Here is a 24,087-nt window from a genome sequence, read left to right on the forward strand (position 1 = left end):
TGACACATCCCTGTTTCAAACCAACTTTCAAAGAGAAAAATTCACTTAGTTCACCATCCACGCCCACTGCAACCTTCACACCATCGTACATACTCTTCACAGCATTCAACAACTTCCCATCTACTCCATATATTCTTAACACTTTCCACAATCCTTGTCTATCCACCCTGTCATATGCTTTCTCCAAATCCATGAAAGCCGCATACAACTTCTTTCCCTTCTCTAGAAACTTTTCCACTAAAGATCTAAGAATGAATATCTGATCTACACAACCTCTTCCCTTCCTAAAGCCTCCCTGTTCTTCTCCAACTAATTTTTCTGTTCTTTCTCTAACTCTGTCTATAAGTATCCTACCATACACTTTTCCTATTATACAAAGAACACAAATGCCCCTATGATTACCACACACTTCTTTTTCTCCTTTTCCTTTGTACAAGGGAATAATTATACCTGACTTCCAATCCTCCGGGACTCTACCTTCCTCTCAGGCCAATCTGCACATCTTCCACATCCATTCTACTACTATCTCTCCCCCATGCTTCAGCATTTCACCACACACTCCATCAATTCTTGGAGCTTTCCCCGATTTAACTTTCTTCATTGCTTCCACAACTTCTATCCTACTGATTTCTTCCTGTCTTCTCACCTCCCTCCTTCTCCCAGCCATTCCCCAGCCACTTATACTCGCATTACTTCCATCCTCTACGTTCAACAATTCCTTAAAGTGTTCTCTCCATCTGCTCACTTTTTCTCCCTTCTCCACTAGTAATCTACCATTTTTATCTTTCACTCCCCTGCTAACTTCACTTCCACCCTGTCTTACTCTTTTCACCTCTCTCCAGAACATTTTCTTACAGTCCCTCCACTTTACACTCAAATTCCTTCCAAATTCCTCATCCACTCTCTTCTTACTCTCTCTTACTAATCTTTTCACCTCTCTCTTTCTTTCTACATATAACTCTCTCTTCCGCCTCTCAACTTCTTCCACGCCCCTATTTCTCATCCATTCGTTGTATGCTTTCTTCTTTTGTGCCACAGCCTGTTTCACCTCTTCAGTCCACCACGCTGTTCCTTGCACCCCCCTCCGTCTTCTCTTCCTTCCACACACCACATCACACGCTGCACATATTTCTTCTGTAAATATCTTACACACACCTTCCACGTCTCCCATCTGCTCCATTTCCTATTTGCCCAATCGTTCCTCCACTTCTCTCTTATACTCTGCCTTTTTCTCATCCTCTTGTAACCTTTCCACTCTCCTTGCAACTACTCCTTCCTCTCGTCTTTCCCTTCTTCTATTCTTCCATCTTACTTGCATTCTAATTCTGGCCACCACCAAGTAGTGGTCAGAAAGTCCACTCCCCCAACCTCTATACACTCTTGCATCCTTTACACATCTTCGCATCCTTTCATCCACACACACATAATCAATCATTGCCTTCCTTTCATTAGTTCACCACCCACTCTTCTCATCACTCGCCATGTATACCTGTGGATCATTTTATGCCTGAAGAGGGTATTGGCTAACACCAACCCCCTCCCAGCACAAATGTCCACTAACGCACTCCCATTCTCATCTATCTCAGCAGGCACACCCCACTCACCAACTATTCCATCCACCTTCACATTCCCAACTTTACCATTCATATCACCAATCAAAAACACTCTCTCATTCCTTCCAGACTTTTCCATGCACACTTCTACATTTGTCCAGAACTCTTCTCTCACTCTTCTAGCACGATCTTGCGTTGGTGTATACACACACACACAATCGCCCACATTTGTATTCCAACTTTCAACTTTATCAAAATATTGCTCTAATAAATGTAACTGATTCACTAGCAGTCATTATACAAAAAATATTAAAATGTGGGATACTGGTGGGTAACTGTCTTTAAGAGGCATAATAATGCTGCGAACAGCAAAATATTAAATTGTAACTTTGTATGTGTGTGTGATCACACTAAACCTCAGAAAAAAATGGCTTCTTTAGTGAGGTGACATTCCTATGGTAGTTCTGCTGAGACGCCCTGCAACCCATCAGGTAAGTTGGTGGGTAGGTCTGTGGGTGAGTAGGTGGGTTACCGGAGGACAAGAAATTAATAGAACTCTGTAACTGTTCTGTGGACAGTCACTGGTCTCTACCTACTATTCCTTACGATGCCCTTGACTTCATTGGGGAGATCTGGATTTTATTTTTCTATCAGCAATGGCCCATGCCACGACACATAACCTGGGCCCTTCAGATTTCTTCTGCAGTCTCTGATTCACCTGGAATCGTCACGAGACTCTGAGGCTGAAATAATAATGCCAGCAAAAGCAACAGTCCTCACCTATGCAGTAGGTGGAGACTAATAATTGTTAGACTTTAAGTGTGCAGTAAAAGTTACTGATAATGCGTGTGAAAGTAAGGCAGGGGTCGGCAACCTTTTCAGTGCAAAGGCCAGAGAAAGCTTCTAGGAGTAGCCTGCGGGCCGGAGTGCCAAAGAGAACCCAAAAGTGACAATGTACAAAAATTTTATAGAAAAGCAGGCAAACCAGTGACTAGATTACAAGAAATTTATTAAAAACATGCAAATCATTGACTGCCGAAAACAGTTTGTGACATTAAAAAAATATATATATATATAGAAAAGCAGGCAAACCAGTGACTAGATTACAAGAAATTTATTGAAATACATGCAAATCAGTGACTGCAGAAACAGTTTGTGACAATATACAAAAATTTTGTAGAAAATCAAGCAAACCAGTGACTAGATTACTAGAAATTTATTGAAAAACATGCAAATCAGTGACTGCAGAAAACAGTTTTATCAAGAGACATGCAAATTAGTGGGATGGTTGGTGCTGTTTGCCATGGAGAAGTGATTCAATGTCTGGATCGATTGATGAGGTAGACAAGAGCAGAATGTCATTGAGGTGGCGTCACTTAGCTGGGAGCGAATGCGAGACTTTGTATATTTCATTTTTGAAAAGAGTTGCTCACAACAGTAAGTGCTGCCAAACATAGCAACGATGCGTTTTACATGCTCAATGTAATTTGGAAATTTGTCAGAAGGGAGGACGAGGTCACGGAAGAAGGATAGTGGAGAAGTGGTACGGTACTTTGCCTTCAGTTCGTCATTACACTGAAGCTCCACCATTTTCTCCCTGGCGATTTTCCGTGGTGCTTCTGTGTTAAAGATCTCAGTCATGCAAATTTGCCCGCGCTACGGGCCGGAGGTTGCCGACCCCTGAAGTAAGGAGTCGTTACACACAACACAAAGCCAGTCAGGAGACAGGACGTGTTTGCTGGGCAATCCCCAGGTCCTGTCATCCCCACTTACTGTTTTTTAACCAGCCCATAACTCACTGACCGGGCTAATGTATGGCTCGGCCTGCACTATAGGTGCAGGGAATCTTTGGACGAACGAACGAGGAGTCGTACACACACACCACAAAGCCAGCCAGGAGACAGGGTGTGTGTGCTGGGCAATCCCCAGGTCCTATCCTCCCCCATTACTATTTTTTAACCAGCCCATACCCCACTGACCGCGCTAATGTATGGCCCGGCCTGCACTATATGTACAGGAAATCTTTAAACAACAACAACAACAAGGAGTTGTACTACAACAAAATGGTTTCTTCAGTGGTGATGACCTTCCTTGGGTAATCCAGCTTCCGATGGTGGTTCGTTCTACAGGGTGTAACCTATTTAAGGTTACACTTGTTTTGACTTTTGATGGTGCTTGATCTCTACTCTGCTTTCTCTATGATTCTGTTCATTTCTTATCTCCCATGTCACTCATAACCAAGAAATACAGTCACGAGGAAGTCTGGATTTTACAAGGCATAATTAGAATGAATTTAATACCATGTTCTTTCCCTAGATGGCAACACCTTCAGCCAGTTGTCTGGTGCTGGAGGTGGAATAGGTAAACACATATATTCGGCACCATCAGTTAGTTGTCCACAGTGGGATATGTAAACAAACATAATTATGCTCTCATCAGTGACAGTTTCACCTGTTTTAAGAAAGCAGTGTTGTGTATATGGGAAGGGAAGGGAAGTACACCCTAATGTAAAGTTTGATCTGTTTGCCAAGAATGCTTAGGCATAAAACCAAGTTATTTTTCAATTTGTAAGTATACAGATATCTTTGGTGCCCTCGCCTTACTATGGATGCTGACTGCTCTAGATTGATCAATGTTTCTTGTGCAATTATTATCATTATAACTGAGATCAGTTGTTTCAATAAAGATATTATTACAGCCTCATCTAACACTGCCACAGGCTTCAAATGCAGTAGTTCTGTATAGGAAAGATGTCTCCCATTGAATTGTTCTCCATAGGGTCAGCTTTTCAGTGTACCACAAAATCAACTCAGTCGTTATAATTACACAGGCTTCCTGAGTTTGTAGTCTTTTTTTTCCAAGTAATTACACTGTCAGCTTGTCAACCAAACTAATATCACAACTGCCAGAGCTACACTATCTTCAAAAAGATCACAAGCAAACTGACTCACTCAGCTCTCTGCTTCATCCTTTTTATAATCTTCCTTGCTACTCAAATGTTTGAGGTACTCTTAGCAGCAACAGAGTTCTAAGTCCTACATGTCCAATATGTTCTAGAGCTTATTTGCATTGCATAGCACTCTTAACCCGTCACGTCCCGACTGATTTCGCATCTCCGATACCCCCCAATCCCGAGCTATTTAAAAAAAAAAAAAAAATTTTGGCTAAAACCTCCACTTTTGGTGAGAAACATCGAAAATTCATAGAGAAATCGCTCACCTGAGGTTTAAAATACTTGATACAGGTAGCAGTACCTCCTTACCTTACTGGGTTTTCTATCATGCTGGCTCAAAAGAAAACGAGTTTTATGGGAGGGTAACTATTCCATACCACTTATAAATGGTATTTATTTATTTATTGGTTCGAATTTATATGTAGTATGAGAGTATATTGGTTTTCAAACAGTAATATAGGCATTATAAGCATTGTTTCACTCACTAACTCATCAAAATACCTGACCTTTTTTGGCGACATTACCTGATCATCATTTCTGACTATTTCTTCCTCTAATGCTAGGTAAACTTTGTCCTCCACATTGTCATCGATTGGGGAAGCACTCTGGCCCTGAATGTCTTTATTGGCCAGGTCACTGGTAACAGGTAAATTGCCGAGACAATGGCGTGCAGGGGGGGAGGTTATGCGGTGTAAGGCATTGTCCCTGCCTGGCATCTTGTAAAGGAATAGAGGAAGGTGTCCCACGTATACGTACCAAAAATCATGCGCGATAATTGAAAATTGTGCAAATCATGAACCTTGCAATTGCGCAACGTATCAGTATGTCGATGGGACTAGCTGTGACAAAACATTGCGACGTACCCATACATCGATGGGATGCCTCGGGTGTTCTGCCATACAAACTGTGAATATTACATAATTTAACAATCATCCAAATAAAAAACTATTTGGAAAAAAAATAGAGCATAACAAAATACCTCCACTCACATTAGTAGGTTTCCTGACAACTCCAACTAGGCTAGCAACTAAAAATGCAAGAATTATCCGGATTATTCCACTACCACCTAGCTCGAACTTCTTAATCCGCCGTGTGCCAGTACCGTTTTAAAACGGTTTGACATAATTCTGTGGCCAGTGCCAGTGCAGTTTTAAAAGGGTTTAAAATAAAAAACTTCACTGTGACCGCATTTTTCAAGATTCGCGGGTAAAAATTGGCAGGCATGTAAGGTAACTGTTCCTCCACCAACCCCCAGGCTGTCAAGGCCATACACTCACTCGCTCCCCCCCTCACGCTCGCACTGCCTCACTCTGCCTGTGTGCCTCACCCAGTGCTGTACATAGTGAAGGCATTTTGTAAATATTTTCATGTATGTGTAAGTTGTAAATATTTTCTTGTAACTGTAAGGACTATATAGTGAAGTCAAGTTGTAAATATCTTCTTGTAAGTGCCAGGACTGTACATAATGAAGTCAGGTTGTACCTATCTTCAAGTAAGTGTAAGATAATGCATTCACAGTAAGACACGCAAATTGTGATAGATGCTAAAGTAATAAGTAATCAGAAAAGTGTACTGAACATTGCTATACCCTCCCAGCATAAATACCTGAGTGTACCTTACATAGAAAACGGCTTTCTCTCTCGTACGTGGTGAGCGTGAGAGAGCGGCTATACCTGTACACGAGTATGCAAGACTCAATAAAACTGATTTCCGAGCCTCAATGTGCATTTTAATGGCGAAATTCGTTGTTTCCACATCAAAATCTATCACTTTAGCCCCCCCCCCCTAAAAAAAAAGGTCGAATGATGGCCGGCACTGGGGTGACCCATAGGGCTAAAAATAGCAGGCATGCGGTGGGTTAATGCTGCCCCCTCCCTAGTCCTTTTGTCATCCTGACAAAGTACATGATATTTATGAATATTTTCCTTCATCCTAACAAAGCAATTATATATAAATAGTCCTTCAATTCATCAGGTCCTATCCTATGCCCTTCTAACGACGTCCCTGCTCCTCCACACAGTCTACTCTTCCTGGAATGACTTGGTCCTCTTCCTGATCCACTTCCTTCCTGTGGAAACTGTTACCATCCCTTTGTGCTTCTGCTACTTGGTCGTCAACATTATCGGCTGCGGGTGTGCACGATTCCTCAAAGACATCCCATTTTTGCAGAAACTAAAAACAAATTACATAATTTAACAAACACTCACATAAGTAAAACTTTATTGAGAAAAAGACCACAAATAATAGTGTACACCTTACAAAATAACTACACTCACAATAGCAGGCTAAACTCTGACTCCTAATGGAACTACGGTATGAGAAACAGTGAGAAACATCTAGTAAACCCTGCTTCCCAACAATATTATGGGCAATTTAAGTTAAAGTTTCTATTCAAGTAGGACCAAAATTCGTGGAAAGTTTAAAGTTCAGCCATGAATAATTCTATTTTGAGAACAATCAACTGAAAGTCACGGTCAAGAAACAATGTCAAATTTTCAGTCTTGGCTCAACTGTGAGTACATTTTTTTTTTTTTTTTTTATTATTTATGTTACTCATAATCGTCATAGTTGTCTTTAGCCTTTACCTGCACTTGATTGCACATGCTTCACCGACGTTCCTCATTTCTGACTTCCCTGTCGTCCTCTTCCTTTCCCTTCTCTTGCTATTCCAGACAAGAAAGCTCTCGAAAAGAGCGAAATGCATCGAATATGCTCGAAAATAGACATATGAATAATATTAAAGGCAAATTGACAGGTAGGGTTCAGTAATGAAAAGCACGTTATCTTCTTCAGTCAAATAACTTTTTTTTTTCCTATAACCAGACGATTATCTTTAACTCTGTTTAGTAAGGGAAGGTAATGAAGATTTTACAGTATTGTTACGTTCTCACCCCACACTGCCACCGGCTCCAACAGCAGTAGTACAGTATAGGAAGGACATTGCCCAGTGAGTTGTTCTTCCTATAGTCAGCCTTGAGGTGTACAGTACACAAGATCAACTGAGGCATAAATAAACACTGGCCCCTTAAAGTTCACTGTCTTTATTTTCCAAGTAATTCCACTTAATGCTTTCCAATTTCACTTCACTGTTCTCACAAGCACTGGAGCTATACATATTGTTCTTTACTACTGCTGTCAAACTTAATGCTTGACAACACTTCACTGTTAGTACACTTAATGCTTGCTAACACTTCACTTATTGCACAAGTACCGATAGTAATCTTCACTGACAGTAATTACAGTTAATGCTTGCCAGCAACTCTTCACAAACTTCACTAACAGCACTGCACTACACTGAAAACTGATGCGCTTCCCTCAAAAATGACCTGAAACTCGACTATAACTCAAAACAGTCTCTACCCCATCCTTATATAAGCTTGCATTATTCGAAAAATGTCTACATTTTCTGAGAACAACAGTTGCCAACTCAGAGATATGAAAACATGCCAGTGTTATCTCACATTACCTAACACTCTAAATCATTTACCATACGAACCTAAATTACATAATTTAACAAGCAATCACTTAAATATAACATTATAAAGAAGAAAGAGCACAAAAAGTAATGCATTACTTATAATATAACTACGCTCATAAACAGCAGGCTAACTGGCAACACTGAGTTGTACAGGAACTAGCTACCGTAAACTTCAGGAAACATCAAGAAAAATCTCGGCTACCTAACTGGGAAATCTTGCTTCTTAACACTACCCCCTCCCTAGTTCTTGTCCCGACAAAACTATGCAATATTTACAACCATAAACCTTAATCTTAACCCCTTAACCGCGGGACGTCATTTTCGTGATGCTCAGGCACAAGGGATCATACCATTGGGCATCACTTTTGTGATTCTGTGTTATTTTGAATTCACCCAGGCTTTCAAGTGGTGGCTTGTATCATCTGTCAGCACTGCCAGTATCCAGCTATAGTCAGCACTGCTGATATCATCTGTACTCCCATCCATTATTGACAATTTAGCCATTTTTCCCCTGTCCTTGACTCCATTCCTTACCTCTCCTCCATTACCCTCTCCTCCCACCTGCCCAGCCGAGCCGCGCCACACAAATCCTGCCCAGATTTTTCCACTCATTTCATCCATTGAAAAGTGTTCTGTGCCCTGTTCTTGTACAATATAATAAATTAAAAAAAGGGAAAAGGTAATTGATACTGCCATACACCTGGAATGGGCTAATTATCACCTGGCAACACCCCACGTGCACTTGTTCGCTAATTTTCCGTTTATTTCCCCTTGAATATGCCATATGACCTATTCTTATAATAAAAATATATGTAAGAAAGGAAGGGAGAAACCTAAATGATATTTACATTCACCTGGAACTACCTAATTTATTATGCATAGTCTAGATTTCCTACCAATCATTTCACACCATATGAATTAGCAGCTGTCACCACACTGACATTGTCAACCCTTCCCTGCCCATAATACGCCACATCATTCAGTTTACTGTCGTCTTTCGAGGTGAAACCATATCGGATTTGTGCCCCTCCATTTCCGCTGCTTCTGAGCCCACTTCAAAGGACCCTGTGACCTCTACCCCTATTAAACCTTGTGTGGGAAGGGGTAAAGGACTAAGTGACTCTGCTGTGGAATGTGAACTGGCTAATTTATCCATGCTAATGATGGACAGTGACTACGATCTTTCTGGTGAATCGTGTGACTTGGAGTAGTGACAGTGAAAGTGAAAGCTTCGCTCTCTACACTAGTTTACTGAACGAGAAGGTGAATGCCTGGAGTGAAAATAAACCACTAGTAGTGAATGAACTGATGGATAAATACTGTATATATAAAAAAGTGTAATAAAGTACTAGGAATATAAAGTGTGAATGTGTTTATAAACAATAAATGACAGCTCCGCCTCAGAATACCAGCGGGGAACAAGCGTGGGTGGAAAGCTCGTATGCACTCATAATTTACATTGCTTTCACAGTGTTTTTTTTTTGGAGTATGGATTCCAAAGTGCTTGAAACTCATAGAGTAGTGTTTCTAGTGATAATATCAGGCAGTGGTAATCATATTACGGGGTGTTGGGAAGTGTAAAGTGGAGACTTCATTACCCAACCTCAGGAGTCTCCACAAGTCCTATGGTAGTCGACGAAGGCTTAACAGACATCCCCGGAGAAAGCTGAAGGTATGTGCCATATGCATATTTAATGGAACATCTATCTGTACACAAAATAATCCTTCAACTTATCAGGCCTTCTTATATGCCGTGTCTGACAATGTCCTTTGCTCCTCCACACAGTCCACTCCTCAAGGAAGGTCTTGGTCCTCTTCTTGATTCACTTCTTCTCTTGGGAAACTATCACCATCTTCTTTCACTTTAGCTCCTTGGTCCTCCTCACCATCCTTGGCTGCGGGTAAGCACAGTTCCTTGGAGATGTCCCAGCTGTACTCTACTGGCCCATGGTACTGCCACAGAAGATTCACATGTACAGTTGCGGACATATCAAACAGAAACACCCAGTCCACCAGAGAGGCGGTGTAATGCTGTCCGCATCTGGTAACACTGATAAATATGGAACTTCACCAGTTTTCGTTCGGCCGCTAGAACGAACCGAACGCGGTGATCATTGCTGCTGTACACAGTTATTGGTGGTAATGTAATATGTAAGCAATTTCCGCCAGAAAATATACAGATAATATCATGTCATGATTATGGTAAGTTTTTAAATATATACATATCACACAACACACCCTCTTTTTCAGTTAAGAATGACATAGATTTCTTGAGTGGTTTAGTTTCGAGTCATGAACCATGCAACAAGTAAAAATTCATCAAATAAGTCATAGTTATCAGCTTCCCCACAACTATCAATGAGCAGAAAATTATTGTGATGCCCATCCTTCCTACTGTAGACGTCTGAAATCAAAGCAAGTTCACCACATATAGGAGGTGGCCCCACAGGAGACGGCAGAGTCAAAGGAGTACAAAGGAAAGCAAAACAGCAATAGACTTGTTTTAGTCCTTAGCGGTTGTTTGGTACAGGAAAGGTTATATAACAAAACTATTCTGTCAGTTAAAGGCAAGGTATATGGCAGGAAGTCTCCCCCCCCAACCACTAAACCCTCCAGCCGATGCCGACAGGAAATAACGAGAAGAACCACTATGCATCACAGAAAAGCTGTTTTGGAAATTTCATAGGAAAGAGGGAATCGCTTCCAACTGTCAGGAGCAGTGGTAAAGACAACGATAGAAGACTACCTTCATCGTGGTCACGTCCTCTACCTGGACAATTGGTACACTAGCCCTCTTCTCGCTCATTATCTACACATGCATGAAACGGGAATCTGTGGTACCGTCAATGTGAACCGGCATCACATGGTCAAGGTAGGGTGGAAACATGACAGGAGTGAGGTTGTCTTCTTCAAGGCCAACAACATACTTGCAACTGTGTGGAACCATAATAGAGAAGTAAGCCTCTTGTCCACGGTTCACCGCCCCTTGATGCACCGTACAGATTCTGTTGATTACCGGAGCGAGAACAGGAGGCACATATGAAAACCAGAGTGTGTCCTAGATTATAACATAAACATGCGCCTGGTGGACCAGTCAGACTCCGTGATATCGACGGTCGAGTGTGCCAGGACCACGATGAAGTGGTATAAGAAACTGTTCTTTCACTTGCTAGATATCACTGCTAGGAATTGCCACCACTTGCACGCCATGACAACAGGAGTTCTGGAAACCTTTGAAAGGTTTGTGAGGGAGCTCACAAGAGAGATGTTTGCACGGTATGCTGTAGAAAGGCCCCAACATTGCATCCGCACTGCCCCTATTGTCCAAACTCCCCTGAGATTATCCGGCTGCCATTTCCCCACTCCTATCCTTCCCCAGCCAAATAGACCTAGGCCCCAACACAGGTGTCACGTGTGTAGCAATTCCCGGGTGAGACTCACCACTCAGAGGAAAGACACTCGCTATGAGTGCGTCGAGTGTGACGTGGGTCTCTGTATTCACCCATGTTTCAGTGAGTATCACACCTTGATGCAATTCTAATATGGTGTGTATGCGATAGGACGCTGTTACTCTGAAGTAAATGCGACAAACGGACGCTCAGTGTAATTATAAGGCCTGTTGATCTGTAAATAGGTGTATAAAGTGGATACGGGTCTAACATAAGTGCAAAAATAGTATGTAAGTGTATAAATATGATCTAAGTGGAAACATACCTAGCGAGGGTATTTTGATGCGATATTCTGACGCTCAGTGGAATAAATAAGGCCCGTAAATATGTAAATATTATTATGGAAAATGTAAACGCGTGTAAGATAAGTTCAAAGTTTTGTAAGTGCTGAAATATATTCTAAGTCAAAATATTCCTAGCAAGTGTATATAGATGCGATTTCCTGACGCTCAGTGGAATGAATAAGGCCCGTAAATATGTAAATAGGAGTCTACAAGTGGAAACGGGTGTAATATAAGTGAAAACTTGGTATGTAAGTGTTTTAGTATTATCTTGGCCAAAACATTCGTTGTGAGGGTTTTTTGGTGCGATATTCTGACGCTCACTAGAATAAATAATGCCAGTAACTATGTATAGTGCAGTATAGGGGTGTAAACGTGTATAATGTAAGTGGGAAAGTATATTTGGAGTGAAAAAAAATAAAGTAGAAGATGAAACACGAGTGTTTGTGATTGTGCTTGCTACGTGAATATGCGCTATCATTTTGCTAAATGCCCTCGTAATTAACCCTTTAACCGCGGGTGTCATTCCAGAATGACGTTGCAAAAACTGGACCAAACCGCGGGTGTCATTCTCGAATGTTTGTGAATATTTTGAATACCCCGCGTTTTTTCCGTGCGCCAATTGTTTCAAGGGAGAGTAGCTATTAAGTTCTTTCACTCCAGCCGACCCCCACCTCCCTCTTCCCCCCCCTGGGGCCCCACCTCCCACCCCCTGGGCCCCCCACCCCACCCCTGACCAAGCGCGCATCAGTATCTGTCCAGCTGTGTGAGTGACAACACATGTTGATGTGGCAGTGAAGTGCAGGCAATTACAGTGCCTTTTACCTGTCTCAGTGAACACAGAGTGGGTGTTTATCGTATGTGCAGTGTTCATATATGTTTATAGTATTATTATCAGAATGTGATTGGCATTTGGTAATGGTGTGTGAGCGAAAAATAGTGATTACAACACCGCTGATGTGGCAGTGAAGTGCAGGCAATTACAGTGCCTTTTACCTGCCTCAGTGAACACAGAGTGGGTGTTTATCGAATGTGCAGTGTTCATATATGTTTATAGTATTATTATCAGAATGAGGTTGGCATTTGGTAATGGTGTGTGAGCGAAAAATAGTGATTACAACACCGCTGATGTGGCAGTGAAGTGCAGGTAATTACAGTGCCTTTTACCTGCCTCAGTGAACACAGAGTGGGTGTTTATCGTATGTGCAGTGTTCATATATGTTTATAGTATTATTATCAGAATGAGGTTGGCATTTGGTAATGGTGTATGAGCGAAGGTAATGATGTGTGAGCGAAAAATAGTGATTTTACACCCCTCGCTTCTAACGGCACTGCCCGTCCTGTGAAAGTCAACGAAGTCATGAAACCTACATCAATGGAAAGCTGAAGGTTAGTACTTTCTAATGGTATCTTATTTTTTTCTCTAGCTTTATTCTGTGCAGAGTTATTAAGGTTAAAAGGTTTGTTTACATTTGGCTGAAACCCCCGCGGGAGAGGACAGTCAGACCAAAACAATACCCGCGGTTAAAGGGTTAATGTAAATAATTGAAACATTTACAGTGGTGGAGGAAAGGGTCTATGTAAAGAAAACAATAATAGGAAAGTGATAAAACAATTGGGTATGTTGAAATACGAGTCATAGCGAGTGCGCTTAGTAAGCAGATGTGCACTATACTTATGCTACATGTCATGAATGAAAACAGCTGAAAACATTTACAAACAGTAAAAAATTGTAAAATGTCATTGAAACAGAAGTATACAAGTAGAAAAAATGGTATGTTGACTGAAACAAGAAACTTAACACACAGCATGTTACCACTCAGACCCAACTCGCTATGCTCGTGCGAAGGTACAATGCTTATTTTTCATATATATGTCATTGAAATTCATTATATTGTTATTCTTATTCTTTATTAGTTCAAATTCAATAAATGTAGAGGTACTGTTTGTTGTTTCTCCAAAAATTTCCTACCATAGAAAACGTGAGCAACTCACACATCAATGATAGAATACGATACCTGGCACGGGGGACCTCACCTGTTCTGACCACTTATGGACCACGGTAAGCCCTTTCTTGGTGATTTTCCTTTGTTTCTCAACAAAAGCGGAAGTTTTAGCCAAAAAAAAAAAAAATCCAAAATAGCTCGGGATTGGGGGGTGTCGGAGGTGTGAAAAACCTCGGGACGTGATGGGTTAAACGTGCTAACTTGTCGAATCATGATAAAGATGCTGACACACTACAATTGAATGAGTTGGTGGATGGCCAGGGTGGGTTTGTGGGTAGTTAATGATCCCGTATATAGGATACTACAGGAAAAGGTATAATAACCTTTAACCTTTAAGCATGCAGTAAAATTTAATAAAATAGGTGTGGGAGGTAAAGTTTTATCGCATTGTTAACCTGCATATAGGGTTTTTGTAACTTTACAGACTTACACGGAAGATTTGAGAACTGTTTAGAACTTTCTAGAACAGTTTGTAACGTTCTCGTATGGTTTAACATTATTTTTAACATTCTATAATAATCTAAATATTATAAAACGGGACGCAGTTTTCAGCATCTAACAGTTATCTTGGCAGTTTGCGGGTTCACAGTCAGGAAAATATTTGTTTAGGGTGTTACTGTTATATATTAAATATTTTTGTTTTTCAGATAAGCATGATGTCGCAAAAAGAAGAGATACTATCGGACAGAAGAACAAGAATGTCTGGACCAATAATTTGCTGCGGTTCCATCAGCCACACAGAAGAGGAATTGTGCCTTTAGAAGATTTTCCATTAGAAGAAAAATGCAGAATGCCAAACGAAATGCAAGTTGTTGGACGTTACCAGTTTCATGGAGCAAAAATCAAATTAAGAAAAGAAAGAATAGTCAAAATTTCTAAAAAAAAAAAAAGTCACAAAGGAGAATAAATTGAACTTTCCACATGTGTCAGATCATGCAGTACAACATAGCTTGACAAGGTGCTAAAATCTTACAATGAATGTCTCAAGGGGGGAAAATATGAGGCCTTAAATAAACATTTTGATATCACAAAAGTAAATGGTCAGTGGTTATCCACTGAAGATAAACAACTCTTCCACCTACAAGTCCAAAGCAAAGGAGAAGTGGGTACTCAGCAGGTCAAGTTGCAAGTAAGGAAACCATTCACCCTTGAAAAAGACGAAAACTGCCTGATGAACTATATTACATTAACATCTTACGATCTTTCATCTAGTGGTACTTGCACTGAATCTGATGACAGCGAATATAAGGATGAAGATGAGACTAATCATCCCCAACCAGAAAACACAACAGAAGTAATGTTGCAACTACCTTGGTGACATCCACTGGAGTATCAACAAATAAAACTGCTAAAATATGCAAACAATTGTCATATGATGGTATTGACATTCCAGCTCCAAGTCATGCAGCAATTTACAAGTCATTATACAAAGAAGCTGCTACACTGAAGGAGGAAATGATTGAAAAGTTACAGTTGGAAACATGGTCTTTACATTTCGATGGAAAGCGGATTGATGAAAATGAATACCAGGTAGTAGTACTTAAAAATGAAAGAACCGAAATAAAATTGGATGCATTGCATTTGGAAAATGGCAAGGCTGAAACTATTGCTGAAGGAATTGCAAAAATTACTGATGAATACAACTTACAGCATGCAATAAAAATGATCATTGCTGATACAATTAGTGTTAACACTGGGAAAAAGAGTGGAGTTTTTGTCAGATTACAACAAATGTTCTCGGATAAGAGTTTCAACAAACCACAATTTATTGGTTGTCAGCATCACATTCTGCACAGGATTCTCTGTCTGGTGATGGACGATGAACTTGGCACGAACACCAATTCTCCAAACATGTAATATCCATTATTGTCTCAACTAATAAAGAAATATGAGAAACGAAAATCACAGTTTGTTAATTAACAGAAGAGATCCTCGATAAGTTAGGATAGAGAGATGACATGAAGATTTTGTACCACTGAACACGAGTGTTTAGACTCTTGGAAGAAAAAGGGCATTTTCCTTTGATGAACTTTCATAAAACTCCAAATATCAGTAATGAGAGGTGGAATTCAGGAGCAATTCTCGCTGTCCTTGCATTCATTCTTATATCTGCAACAAGGAAAACTTTGGGGAAGATATGCAGATTCATTTCGTACGAATGGGCAGAGTACTGGTTTAGTGATCAGATGTACAATGAAAATGATTTCAAGAACTTGTCAGAAATATTGACACCTTACAAAAAAGCACTAAACTCATTGCAGAATCACTGGAAGCAGGGGCCATCCTTATTCAAGATACCGAGAAGTAATCAGTGTGCAGAACGTGCAATCAAGGTGATGCAGGAATTTTGTGCTGCCTGCAGAAACAGAGTCCAACTGCAACACTAGATTTATTCTAGGTAATAAACAGTGATTTAAGTATTAATAGATTTGCATAAGTTCTTTTTATTATTATTATTATTATTATTATTATTATTATTATACATGTATATATACACTTGCAAAAATCGAATCTTTGATGTCGGGGTGACCATTTTTTTTTTTTTTTTTTACTGAGAGGAATAAGGTCTTTTTTTTTGTTTTTAAGCTAAAGTTCATCGACTTGAGGTACAGGAACATAAGATTATAAAAAAGTTATAACCCATATATATATATATATATATATATATATATATATATATATATATATATATGCTATTCCATCATTCCATCACCCTGTAAATTGCTACTGATTGGTGTATTACTGTATCTATACACCTGTCTATTGATTAAGTCTACAACATTGTCTCTAGGCACTTAACTCCTGTACTTAGTAATGACCCTTAATATTTTCATTAACAAGTACAAGAGTATTAGCCAGAGACGGGACAATCAGGGAGATATTGTGGGTCACTAAAATGTATGGTAGTGAAAATCCTTAGGGACTGACTGATTGACTGGGCAGTGAATGAGATGCTCCCCTATCTAAAAGCAACTTTGGTTTAATCCAAACACTGGTCATATGCTGAAGAAAACCGTCTAGCAGTTGCAAGAATAAAATGTAAGAAAATTCTTAGTACTGAAGTTGTTTAAACCAAACTGTTCATAACCTCTTTTAGTACTAGAGTCTTTAATAAGTTGAATTAAACTACCTGGGGTTAGCACAAAGTACTTAATGAAGACCCCATGGTGCTGGAATAGTTAAACTGATGAACAAATGGTCGATCATTTTTCCAACATATTGTTCATTTCCTGAAATTTAATCTTTAGAGTTCGGATATATAAATTATTGGAAATTATATAACGATACCTGAGGGAAATTCTATTCAGAGGCAGTAATTGGCTATTAATCATTTGCACCCATGACACATCCAAACTTTCACCACTCTACTACCATTCTCTGTACATACCCCACCTACTTCAAGCTCATTTTCACCACTTTCAACTCCCATCCTTGCCAAATCGGAACATCATACTTATTGTCACCTATATTACACATCATCATTATCATCATCAACTTCACCTTCACCATGACCTACTGTATACTCTCTTAGCATACCATCACCAATATCATCACCCTCACGTTAATACGCAACTACGTCATATATGATGTCAACCTGACCCTCAACACACCGTATCCCTCACCTCACATCCCCAGCACTCCCCTCATCACCCTCGCCTTCACTCAGACTACACGTTAGTCCCTTACTTTCATTAATCATCTTCAGTTCATCAGTCCCTGCCACTCTACCGTTTTCATGTGCATGCATCACTAATTATTCAGTCATTTAAAAGTACTGCCTCACGTTATTGTTATTCCCTATCACACACACACACACACACACAAACACACACACAACCATAATTGCACTCATCAGTTATTTTGTTATTGGTAATGTTTTTTTTTTTTTTTATGTGAGGAAGAACGAACCAAAGGCCATGAGCCCGCAGTAACAGTTCCCTCCAAGAGAAAAACAAAATACAATATAGAGCCAAATTCAAGATCCGATCATTTTGAGATGCCTGGACACACTGCGTTTGAAAGACTGGGGATCATAGGCAGCAGGAAATACAGACAGAGGGAGACAGTTCCAGAGCTGACCTGTTGCATAAATGAAAGACTGGGAGTAACGGTTAACTCTTGCATTAGAGAGTTGGACAGAAAAAGGATGAGAGTTTGCTGCCAGACGGGTGCTTCGCGCCCGTCGTAGAGGTGGAGGAATGCAAGCAGAGAGTTCAGAGGAGCAGTGACCATTAAAGTAGCGATAGAAAAGAGATAAAGATGCAACAGTGCGGCGAAGAGACAGAGGTTGAAGGGAGATAGTAAGAGGAGGAGAGTTAATGAGACGAAAAGCCTTTGCCTCCACCCTATTGAGAAGAGCTGTATGTGGGGAGCCTCCCCACACATGAGAGTTGTACTCCACACAGGGGCGGATAAAACCCCTGTATAGAGTCAACAATTGTGCAGGGGTGAAGAAAGTGCGGAGTCGGCTTAGCACACCCAATCTCTTGGAAGCAGATTTTACAAGAGATGTAATATGATATTTCCAAGATAAGTCCCGAGTAAATGAAACCCCAAGCATGTTCAAGGATGATGCAGGATTAAGCTGAATATTATTAAACATTAGTGGGTATCCCTGTGGAAGATTTTGTCGGGTTGATAGGTGTAAGAACTGAGTCTTAGATGCATTAAAGACAACCATATTATTTTTACCCCAGTCAGAGATACGAGCCAAATCAGACATTAGGTGTGCCACAGCCTCATCCCTTGCTTGTTGAAGTAACTGTTGAGATGGGCGTTGCGGGAACCGAATGGAAAGGTGAAGGGTGGAGTCGTCAGCGTATGAGTGGATAGGGTTACAGCTTAGAAGATCATTGATGAATAAAAGGAAGAGAGTTGGTGATAGGACAGAGCCCTGAGGAACACCACTGTTGATAGATCTAGGAGAAGAACGATGGCCGTCTACAACAGCGGCTATAGAACGACCAGAAAGGAAGCTAGCGATGAAGGCACAGATAGAAGGATAGAAACCGTAGGAGGGCAGTTTGGAAATTAAAGATTTATGCCAGACTCGATCGAAAGCCTTTGAGATGTCAAGTGCAATGGCAAAGCTTTCGCCAAAGTCCCGAAAGGAGGATGACCAGGAGTCTGAAAGGTAGGTGAGAAGATCGCCAGTGGAGCGTCCCTGACGGAACCCATACTGACGATCGGAAAGAAGGTTGTGATAGGAAAGATGCCTTAAAATTTTTCTATTAAGAATTGACTCGAAAACTTTTGAAATACAGGACGTTAAAGCAATTGGACGATAGTTGGAGGGTTGGGAGTGGTCACCCTTCTTTGGGACTGGCTGAATGAGAGCAAACTTCCAGCAAGAAGGAAAGGTACAAGTTGACAGACAAAGGCGAAAGAGTTTGCCTGTAAGCACAGAAGCACAGTTCTTGAGAACAACAGGAGGGACCCCATCAGGCCCATATGCCTTGTTAGTACTGAGGCCAGTGATGGCAGAAAGTACATCAACTGAAGAAATTTTAATGTCAGCCATGAGGAAGTCAGAGGGGGGAAGTGATGGAGGAACAGCACCGGAATCGTCTAAGGTAGAATTGGAGGAGAAAGTCTGTGCGAAGAGATCTGCTTTATCAGTAGAAGAAATATCTACAGAACCATCAGAGTAGAAAAGAGGAGGGAAGGATGATGAGGTAAAGTTGTTAGAAAGATTTTTGGCAAGATGCCAGAAGGAGCGGGAAGAATTCGAGTCGGAGAGTTGAGAGCATTTAGTATGGATGAAATTATTTTTAGTGTGTTACATTACTTCTCTCTCTCTCTCTCTCTCTCTCTCTCTCTCTCTCTCTCTCTTATATTGTCATCGCACCTTATTAGGATAATCCTACTGCACAATACTTGTTCTGCCTTATATTGTCATCGCACCTCATTAAAATAATCCTACTACACAATACTTGTTCTGTCTTATATTGTCATTGCACATCATTAGGATATCTTACTACACAATACTTGTTCTGCCTTATATAGTCATTGCACCTAATTTGGATAATCCTATTAAACAATACTTGTTCTTGAGAGAGAGAGAGCGTGGAGGCAGCCAAGTTAGCTTAACTAGTAGGAATAAATAATATGTAATGTGACTTGATTTTATCACCCACCGATGCTTAGCAGCCCTTCCAATGGAGCAGAACTGACCTCAGTCATGGCAAGTTGCTCTCTTGCTGCCGAGAACGAGAAACCCTGCTTTAACAGGACTTGTAATAGTGCTTTTTTTTTAGAGAGAAAAATTAATAAATCAATTTTATTCAATGCCCCTCCATTTGGTCCCTACCTTGTTTACAGCCTTCTTTTCTTCGTTTAAAAGGAAGTAGTTACTGTGAATGGCATACAGTAATTACCTATGATGAGGAAACTCTACTGCCTCCTTGGTCCAAAACAGTGCAGATCACAGTAATCATTACACACTCTTATACAACGAATCTCAGGAAGATTTAATCTTAACAGACACGAAGTGTTAGATGATTTACCTCCCACCTAGGTAATCTCAGCATCTCTCTTCCCTCCTTCTGTCGTTCACATTCACAGACATCCTTTCCCTCCCTGAGCCTCCACTCATTACTCTTATTTCCCTCCCTCTCCCCCTCGTACTCCTCCCTAATTAATTAACGGGGACCTCAGTTTCTTCCCTATACTGTGTGAGTCAGTCTGAAACCTAAGTTACAGTGGAAAGTTTTATCATTCTTTCCAGCCATTTCTTTCCTAGTTTCCTCTGCCAGACTAATTAAACTTTAGCAGATAAAACTTTAAAGTATTTTGCTGTGGAAGTTAGCCCTCAGACGGCAATAGGTAAGTCCTTAGCTAAATAAAAATCGTCTACCTATAGTGAGACAAAATTCCACCTGACCTGAAAAGTGTTACTGGAGACTTTTCTTTCAGCCTTACCGTTAGGTCAAATGAAGTCGTTTGACTGTAGAAGTAATGTAGCTAGTGTGTGTTTTATTAACACACACACACACACACACACACACACACACACACACACACACACACACACACACACACACACGAGTCGAACTTTGGCCTAGCTGTGGCCTTGACCTTTAGCCTATTGTTTTAAATAATGAATCTCTCCATTCTTGCCTTATTTTCAACCACTTCCCCAAGTTGGGACTAAGGTGGGTGAAAATTGTTGCAGTTGATTTTGCTAGGTCAAACTTTGACCTAAGCTTTTAACCAATTATTCTAAAACACACACACACACACACACACACACACACACACACACACATATCAAAGAATAACACCTGCTCTTGTTTCGTGAGCACGAGTGTAATTATGTATATTTCCAGGCTATTAACATCAAGGTGTTATCATTATCATTATCACAATCGCCACAAACACCATCTCCACCACAATAATTACTATCATCATCATCATCATCATCATACACCTTCATTTTTTAGCATCCTAGTACATCCTAATACTGTTCCGTAATGTATACTCGTTTATATGAGTTTGTAAATTACCCAATTTCCATATTAAATGAAGATTAACATTCTTTCACATTACTTTACTCCAGTAAAATTAAAAGTTCTGTGAGGTGAATGTACTCAAGTAAATTACAGACGAATTTCATGAAGTATTTAAGTAGTGAAATTAATAATAAACCACTAACTTCTAACTCGGTTCCAAGCTTAAAACTGATTCATTATTCTTTAAGGCACTGTGACACTGGGAAATGTGAAGAATGCTGTGGAAGGGGTGAAAAAAAGGGAAGGTATCAGGTTTTTATGAGAAGTGTGTAGAAATAATTTAGTGTAGCAGAGTGCAATGAAACCTTAGTTGAAAATAAGTAGGAAAGCTTGAATGAGTAATATTGAATACTAGTAGAAAGACAGAATGTCGTCACAGATACAAAGGTGTTTAAATAAAGCAAAAAAAAAAAAAAAATCATCCTGCTAAACAGTAGCCGCGCTGACGGTGTTTGAAAGGTAACCAGTAAACGAGCAATAATCACAGAGAAGTTGAGGAATCAATCAGAGGTTCTGCTACGTTACGAACGGGGTGAAATTAGAAGTGATACTGAGTGTGTGAATAAAATGCCTGCACCGAGCCAGACAGTAAACTTGTGGAAAGGTTATGCTTTGAGGTTGGTCTGAAGATGCTCCAAGGTAGGAACGAGACGTCACCAATTACACTAACATTTAGACAGCTACTCAGAAGTCTACAAGAAAATCAACGTAGTTTAGCTCGACGCCTCGAAAGCACTGAGTAGAAATTAAATAATGCAGAAACAGCAACCTCGTTTGCTTACATATATATATATATATATATATATATATATATATATATATATATATATATATATATATATATATATATATATATGAGCCTCAGTGGTAAAGTGTGTGTTTTCGTACACCGAAGAACGAGGGTTCGCACCCCGCCAGGGTAATAAACTTTGGGAGCTTTCATCTGGCCACGTACTGCTTGGCAGACATAAGGGGTGCTGTGGTTGAACCAATGACGCATACTATAAAGTATACTTGCACCCAGTCGGCTTGCGCGGGTCGATTACACTTGGTTCACAGACTACACACACATCCAAAGCCACTACAATTACACTTAGAAGCACTTCTGACCCTAAGGTACATACAATCTCAACCAGACAGCCTAAGCCACCTGGGAGAGATACATTGGCTGTATCGTCCCCACTTCGGTCGGGATAGGCCGGTCCTGCAGTGGACACTCAACTGCTGATGAGATGAGAGAAGATATATATATATATATATATATATATATATATATATATATATATATATATATATATATATATATATATATCGGGAGACTGTAGTATAATTCCACTACTGCACTGATTTTAACCCGAATAAATAATGTACGGAGTCTGTTAAGAATGCCAACAGACTAACTGGATTCATTAGTAACGAATAAAAATTAGAAAATATCATCCTCGCCTTCCATAATTGTGTAGTACATCCTCACTCAGATGCCTGTGTACTGATCGCCTTATTACAAAAATGATAAAGAGAAACTTAAGACGGTACAACGAAGAGTAACAAAAATGATACCTAGAGGTAGAAATCAATCATAGGCAAAGCATTTAGAAGGCCTGAATCCAATTGCCTTAACGAAACACAGGTTACAAGGAGATTTAACTAAAGTATTCAAAATATTCAAAGGACATAATAATATGGTTGTTACCAGTCCCCGCCCCAGAGGGGGTTCGGGGACGGGTATTGTTTTCACTCGGGTTGTCTGTTTGTTTCTTTGTCTGTCTGTTTGTCTGTCGCTCTCTTTGTCTGTCTGTCTGTCAGTCAGTCTGTCTGCTAACAATTTACGCGAAAACTACTGGTGCGGTTTTGACTAAAATAATAAGGATGATGGGCTATGACCATCTGATCACCTGATTAAATTCTGGGCCAAATTGGGCCATGGTCCAGACTATAGGCCCCCTCTCCCCACAAAAAATCATTTTTCGCCATAACACCTTTCAAACTCGTCATATCGACATGGAACCAAAATCGAAACGTCTATGTATTTATCTATTGCCAGACGCCTTAATCCCTTATACGGGGTGGCCACAAACAAATCGCCTCCATGTCACCATGTGTCTCGCCATTTCAGTGCCCTGCTCCCAATTCACACTCCCCTCTCTCATATACCTCTCCACTTCATCCCTCCTTCTCATCCTTGGCCTTCCCCTCCCTCTCTCCCCTTGCACCTCACTCACATACACTTTTCTCGTCAGTCTCTCACTCTCCATCCTATCCACATGGCCAAACCACCTCATTGTGTTTCTCCTACCGCTTCTTATCACATCCACACCACAACGCTCCTGCACATCCTCCTTTGTCAGTCTGTCTCTCCATGTGACTGCACACGCTTTTTTCCAATAATTCATTTCCCCTCAACAAAGTCCAAGCTTCACTTCCATGCGTTAGAGTTGGTATCACAATACTGTCATGTAATAACTTTTTCACTTCCATGCTCACTTCTCTGTTTCTTATCACTGCCTTCAAGGAACCAGCAACCTTTCTTCCTTGTTGTACCCTTTCAAGCACTTCACCCTCCAAACATCCATCCTTACTCATCACACTATCCAGGTACTTAAATGCACTCACATTTTCCATTTCCTCATGATCCAACCCCACCGTACATTCACTGACTTCACCTCTCTCGAAGACCATAATTTTACTCTTCCCTACATTCACCTTATAGATTCCGTTTCTTGCACACTCTTCCAAGCTCATCCACCAAGCCTTGCAGCTCCCCTTCGTCTTCACTTAAAAACACAGTATCATCTGCAAACAACAGTACAGGGAGTTTCCAAACACTGCACTCTCTCATTAGGGCCACTTCAACAT

Source organism: Coenobita brevimanus, chromosome 93, assembly GCF_032717465.1.
Source record: "Coenobita brevimanus isolate Jiangsu-jjx chromosome 93, ASM3271746v2, whole genome shotgun sequence".
In the NCBI taxonomy this organism is placed as follows: Eukaryota; Metazoa; Arthropoda; class Malacostraca; order Decapoda; family Coenobitidae; genus Coenobita; species Coenobita brevimanus.